Source organism: Papaver somniferum, chromosome 5 (genome assembly GCF_003573695.1).
Source record: "Papaver somniferum cultivar HN1 chromosome 5, ASM357369v1, whole genome shotgun sequence".
Classification (NCBI taxonomy): domain Eukaryota; kingdom Viridiplantae; phylum Streptophyta; class Magnoliopsida; order Ranunculales; family Papaveraceae; genus Papaver; species Papaver somniferum.
The window spans coordinates 22,719,031-22,726,784 of record NC_039362.1 but is presented as its reverse complement, the minus strand read 5'-3'; positions in this window follow the sequence as shown (position 1 = coordinate 22,726,784).

The window sequence follows — 7,754 nt, the reverse complement described above, 5'->3', positions numbered from 1 at the left end:
GTTAATGTTGTCTTGACACATGATCGCTCCACATAATCCCTCTGCAACGTCTCACGTTTTCTACTTGTGTAAGGAATTAAATCGACAAACATATGTAGTTGGCCACCTAAAACAATCTATCAATAAATCATGATCATTATTATTAGTAAACATAAATGATAATCATATGAAGAAATCAAAAAAAATCATATATATTTCGAACTTAGAATTCATCCTCAAACAATAAGTGTTTAGCTACTCATGGATGTTGATGCATCCATGATATACATATGATAAAAGTAAATATATATCATTATGATTGATGATAACCGCTCCGTTATGTTTTTTTCTCTCCTCCAGCTTGCAAAGTAATGTCAAAGGTCCTCTCTTAATTTTGTACAAGTCCTCTTATATAGTACTCATTAAATCTAGGTTTTTAGATTCCTTTTGGGATAATTTTATCTTAATTTAGAAGTCAAAAACGTGTTTTGGAAGTGGCCCACGCCGAGCTACAATCGGTGGATATAATGTTCCTTTACCACCGATTCTTAACTCTCAAAACTGGGAGTTTTATGTATAAAATATGACCTACAATCGGATTGCATAATCCTCCGTAAGTAGCGATTGTTGAAGGCTCAAAAACAGACTTTTAATGTATAAAATTACGTGATAATCGGATTGCATAATGCTCCACATCCACCGACTCTAGGAACCTACTTTTTCCTCAATTTTTTCCCATAACTTCCTCATACGAACTCAAAATGATCTTCTTCTTTTTTTTTTCGAAAAGAACTCAAAACGATCTTATTCTTATTGCATTTTCTCTGTGTTTCAATTGCTTTCAAGATGGTGATAAGAAATCCTGAGTTTGAATGAGTTGAACTTGGTACCTAGTCCTTATTATGTTTTTCGACGTTCTTTGCCCATTTTCATCGCATTTCTTCCACTTGCCTTTAGCCACTTGGAGCACTTCACTCCGTAACTGTTTTTTTAATCTATTTTCACCCTTATTGGGATGATTCACCTATTATAAACAAACAAATAAAACAAGAATAATAACAAAATGAATGCAACAATTATAAAAAAATTATTAGTATGGATTTGACATTAAAATCATCTGAATTATGCACTTATCAGAATCCAGTCTCTTCTCTTTATATTTATCGTCTATCTTGGTAGTTACAAACTAGAAATGTTTAGTAGGCGTCCAATAACTTTTAGTTGCATCAACTATAGCTAAACCCACTTTATTATGGTCATACAAACGAAGATATAATCCCAATGGTAAAGCCGATTCTTGTTATGGCGAATCTTCAAAACCTATAAAATTCAATATCGTTGAACATTACCAGGTTCTTTTTGGTTGTTAGTGGAAATACTGGGTTTGGTTACCAAAAATGAATAAGTTGATCAAGTAAGTAAATTTTTGGGTGAATAATGAAGAGGAAACTCTCTATATCTGATTTGATGGGTTGATTAGTTGGGTGTTTCAAAGGGGTAATAAGAAAATTAAAATTGTGAGTGTGTGTATTCGGTTCGAAATTTGAAAGGGCTAAAATCGATGATTGCACCAATTGGAGAATTCTGTGACAATGCTTTTCAGAAATCTGATCCTGCCATTGTTTATTGCAATAAAATGGGATGCGATTAGCACGATTTAAATTCCAGTTTAGCGATAATATTATGGAAAAGTGGGACTCCTCTAAAACGGGGGCTACCAAATTACTCCATGAGACACGCTACCTTGTACAAACCACCATAAGGCCACGTTCAATGAGGTAAGTGGGAATTCCTCAGAATCTTACATGGCTGCCTTTTTTATTTTACGTGGAAAGCAATAGGGGAAGACCACGCCCTATGGGATTCGATGACCGGTTGATAGTGTTGGGATAAGTTAGAAAAGTCGTCAATGAACCATTCACTTATCGGTTAATGGTATCAGGATTAGTCATAGTTAATAATTTGTCACGGTAAATTCAATGATTAGTGACGGTTAATTATTTACAACGAGGTAGTCAAATGAGAGTTTGAATGATTTCTAAAGAGTTTCCAGATCTATTGTTAGTCGACAGAGATTTCAAGGGAGTCTCTTAATTTCCCTTACTAACGGATAAAGACTTTTTTCAAGTATTTTCATTTTGCTAAAACTCCATGTTATTGGATTGAGAATCTTTAAGAATCACACAAACACCATTATTATTAGATTTAGATTTCTAAGTCATTGATTTGTTATTTTTAGAGATTTTGAGAGACTCCATGTAGGTGATATTTTGGCAGACTTGAAATTTGAGGTTGTTGGGCAAACCTATTTTCAATTTTTTTTGTTTATTAGAATAAAATAGTATACAAATACATTTGGAGTTCTTGAAGCCCCGTTGATATGATACATTTTCAAACTTGAGAACCACTACTATGTGGAATAATGGTCTAGCAGATAGACTCACTAGAGATTCAATAGATTTGTATGTGTAAGCCACAAAGACTCTCTAAAGTACTCTCACACAATCACAGAGATTTATAGATTTTCAGAGAATCTACGGAAGTCACTCAATCTATAAATCTATGGAATTCTCATTCGACTACCCCCTATTAATTTTCCTAATTAACGGTTATGATGGTTAATCCAGTGATTATTCTTCACTAACCGGTAAATGATTTATCGATTTTTGATTAGTTAAAAAGGCCATCGGTGAACGATTCACCTATCAGTTACTGATTGACCGATAAAAATTGGCCTTCTTAAGATAATATGAAGAAAATATGGCCGATGTATTATTCAACAGTCGGTTTATGATTCAACCGTCGCTTGATCTTTTACTGTTCGGTTAATTATACAACTGACTTCCGTTATTCTCATATTCCCTTACCAAAGTCCCCATATACGAGGTAGGGAATAAGGGTTTAGGGGAATCTCCTACCCCATAAGATATGGATTTTCCCCACATATATATATATATATATATATATATATAGGTACAAATCCCGCATTAGAGGTGGTATAAGAGTACCATCGGTTATAAATGTCTCAACTAATTGGAGACCAATGAGATTTTCTCTTTAGATCTTGAAACCAATAAATACCACAAAACTACCGTCCATAGAAGTACCATCGGTTCTAAAGTATAACTCTGGATGCCTCCTCAATTAATTAATTACAATATCAATTTGATTGATTGAATTAAAATTAGAGAAAATCTTAGACTATATTAGATTTATGGATGTATTTCTGGTGTTTAATAATTTACATCACAAAATAACAAGATTCAAACAAGATAGACTGTAGGCGCGTGCTATAAAACTTTTTAGTGTCTTTTGTCTTAGATTTTTTTTTTTTAAATAATGAGATAATATACAGGGTTGGATGTTTATATTTACTAAGGCTCGTGTTGATTGCCTTAAAATTACTTTACAAGAACATTTTTAACTTCTTTTTTGGGTGGTTTAAGTTTTTTGCAAAATCATCAGACCACAACAAGTTAAATATGCAGTTGGTTTAATCCTCAAACAAAATATGATCATGACTGGATCATCCACATGACTTGTGCAATCTGGGAGGTGTGGAAGGAGAGATGTACTACTACTTTTGATGGAACAAAACCTAATCCTGACATTATAATAAAAAGAGTTCAAAATCTTTTCCTTTCTATCAGTCAGAACAGTTCATGGACTAATACGACAGTTGTTTAGTACCCATTGAAAATATTACAAATTTGGAAACCCCCTCTCGCACCCTATCTTAATATTAATTGTGATGCCCCGTATAAGTTAACTTTGAAAGATTATGGGATCAGTCTAATTGTGAGAACTCATCAATTCACAAGGTGCATCTACATGCAGGGATATCTAAATGCTGAGGAGGCTGAATGCATGGCTGCACTGGGGGAAATATGTTGGGATATATATCTTCAAATTCAGTACATCATTTTGGAGAAAGATTCATCAAATGTTGCAACACTAATTAATAGATAATGCACGGTGCTAAAGTGGGAGAATCACAATATTATCAAGGATATTAAATTTTATCTCAATAGTTTATTACTTGGAAAGTCAGACATGTTATTGATGAGCTCAATAAGCTTAAATATAACCTAGCAAAGAATTCCATATTTTTAAAAGTATCTAAAATTTAGTAGGGATATGTTCCCAGTGAAAACGCGGGGTATAACAACCACACCCAATATTTCGTTCGGAAATCTGTATGGACTAAATCCAATATAATTCCGAGAGAACCAACTTAAAAGTGAGACTCAATCAAGAAAGATATTAACTAGATTTATCACTTTCTCAATACAATCAACTAGATAGAAATCTATGAGACTGATTGATATGAGAATAACTCGGATGGTACCAAAGACCAATATCCGATTGTCAATCAAGTCATATCCAACAAACAAGGTCGGATTTATTAACTATGATTGAACTACACAAAACCTCTGATATTTTAATTATATAAACAAATATAATGCGCCAAAGAAATAACACAGACACCAGAAATTTTGTTAACGAGGAAACTGTAAATGCAGAAAAACCCTGGGACCTAGTTCATATTTGAACACCACACTGTATTAAGCCGCTACAGACTTCATAACCTACTACAATTTAACTTCAGACTGGAATGTAGTTGAGCCCTAACTAAGTCTCACACCGATTAAGGTACAATTGCGTTCCTTACGCCTCTTGAATCTCAGCAGGACATTGCGCACGTAATTCCCTTAGTTGATATCACCCACAACTAAGAGTTTCTACGACCCAAAGTCGAAGACTTATAAACAAATGTGGCTTCCACAGATAAGTCTATCCTGGTTGTTATTTACGTCTTTAGATAAACCAAGGTGAACAGGAAACTCAACTAATAATCCGGTTTTATACTCCCAAAGAGCAGCATAGAAATATTAGTCACCTCACAATAACCTAACCAATTATAGAAGAAGTTATTGCGGAATCACAAGAGTCTGAGACGAAGAACTGTTATAATTACTTTTTATATCTTACCTATCGGAGATAAATCTCGAGAAAATTTTAGAGAAGATTAAACTCAATAAGATAGAAAAAGTAAGATTAGAATACGCAACTACAGAGAAAATAGTTGGATATGGCTTCATGAATCCCAAATGAAGTCTTCAAGTCGTTAACCTAATAACGGTTTTGGAGAACCCTTGGTTAATGGAGAATCGACTCTAGTTTGCAACTAGGACACACGAGAGTGTAGGGATTATGTTTCCCAGATGCTAGAGTTCTCCCTTTTATAATCTTTAGAATCAGGGTTTCTTACAATCAAAGCTAAGATATCTTAGTAACAAAGCAATTGATATTCACCGTTAGACGAACTTCTGATTTAAGACTCAAGCTAAGTCTGCTTAGAAACTAAGAATCAATATCCACCATTAGATGGTATTAGCTTGATACACACAAATGAAATATACATATATTTAGATATGGATGAAACGTACCTAAACGTGTATTATCGTTGGCTCAATAATAGTTAACCGAAGTTAGCCATATGAACACTTATAGTCTAGCCATATTCATCTAACACTTCTAGATCAAATATGATGATCAATCAATCATGATAGATAATCAAATGAATCTAAATGTGTTTCAAAAGAGTTGCTCAAATGTTCACATATCATAAAAATATATATGAACCATTTGAAACATCATCTCATTGAAATATATACAAGAACCAATTCATGAACATAATGCTACCGTTTGCAAAACAAGTTCGCATACCTTATTTCATTAAAGTTCCAGGGACTTTAGTTCGCAAACGAACCTGAGTTCATGAGTATGAATTTCATACTTACCGATTTTAGAACCTAACCACTGTGTTCGCAAATAGAGTACGCGAACCACAGTTCCATACTTGGCCTTGTCTAGCCGTTCGCAAACAACAGTTCCGGACCTTCGACAGTTAAACCCGTTCACAAACATTGTTCGCAAACAAGAGTTCCGGACCTGAACTAGAGCTTCACAGTTCGCATAAAAAGTATACAACCTGAGTTATATCCAGACATTGGTAGTAGTTCTAAAGTCTCATTTAATCATTGATACATCCTTAGAAGACAGTAATGGTAATCTTACACATACCACTAGCTTCAAGTAATTTTCAAGTGATTAATCAATCAATACGAAACTTCCCAAGTTAACATAAAATGGTTGTCTCACACAAATCATGTAAGATGTTCAAGGTAATTTTCACATGATCATCTTGACTGGATATTTAGTTTCCAACAAATAAATTGTCTACAACTAAACTCGTCAAGTAGATGATGAAGTGTAAGCTAAAGCTAAAAGCTTCAGACACGTGTTTCGAGAAATATATAAATGAGATAAACTCGGATCGAAATTTCAAATGTGTATAATGTAAAAGTCTATATATTTATACGACTTAGTCTCATTAGTAGATAGAATATAATAGACTTCTGAGTGATAGATAAGTTTTAGTCTCCACATACCTTTTGTTGATGAAGTTCCTCCAAGCTCTTCAGTAGATCTTCTTTTTCAATTGGTGAATGCCGTGAAGTCTAAAACTCAACTACACACTTCTATCCTAATCCGAAACATAGCTATAAGTAGACTAGAAATCAAATATATAGCTTTGATCAACTAAACTTGACAAACAATCTTAAGATAACAATGCTTGCGAGTTTGACCGAGCAGAAATCTAATATCTAATTTTATTAGTAGTTAAGTTGAATAAATAAATTATCCTTTACATTAAAAAACAATAACTATTAAATGAAATCTATTTTTTTTTTTTTGATCAGGAAAGATAATTTATTAATTAATTAAAAAGGTGACCTATGGCCCATACATGCTATACTTTCTAGCATCGTACAAAAAATATCTAGTTAAAAAAGGAGATGAGAAGCATAAGAACGAGATGGTATTGCATTGGGTTGTGATGTCAAAGCAGCAGCCACTTGGTTTGCATAGCCCTTACCAAAATTAAACCTTACTATGTTTGAGCTTAAGTATTAGTTATATACATGATTGTAAAAGGTCATTTAAAATGGTTTGTCTATGCCATTCAATGCTTGCACTTTAATTTCCGATGGATGAGATATCATGTTTTTTGTCTTCCAGCTCCACTTCATTAATTCCTAGAAATTTTGCCCACAACACTGCTTCCTTCAAAGCTAAAGTCCCCTTTTGAGCGAGCGTCTCTTCTTTCTTCCACAACAGTTATCTTGGATTCACACTCACTGTTGGAGGAACTTGTACCCTTTATTTTTGGTGTACAAAGATTTACTTGTAAACTCTCCTGTCAAAGTGTGATTCCCTACCTAAATCAGGTTGAATGCCCAGAATTTTAGAAACATCATTATGATTCACGGGGGAGAAGGTTATTTAGGGTGTTGAAATCCCACTCTCCATTGACATCTATTATATCATTCACATGATTGCAGTTCATATTGTGTATTGGCCTGATTAATTGGTTTCTAGTGTTGGAAACCCAATAATCCTCCCAAATACGATTTTTATTTCATTTCCCAACTTCCCATATTGAGTTAATTTCTATCATCGTGGGACCTTTCTGCATGCACTTCCAAATCCAAGAGCTAATAGGTTTTAAGTTGGTTGGTGTTTATTGTTCGGAAAGCATTTAGCTTCAAAACTTGACTGCATAACGCTTGTGGCAGTTGGGCTAGTCTCCATGCTACTCCAGATAGTTGAGCTTAATTCTTTTAGTGTAGGTCTTTAAAATCGAGTCCTCCGCGTTCTAGTGGTTTGCAAAGTGAAATCCATGCCTTCAAATAGAGGTCTTTCCGACC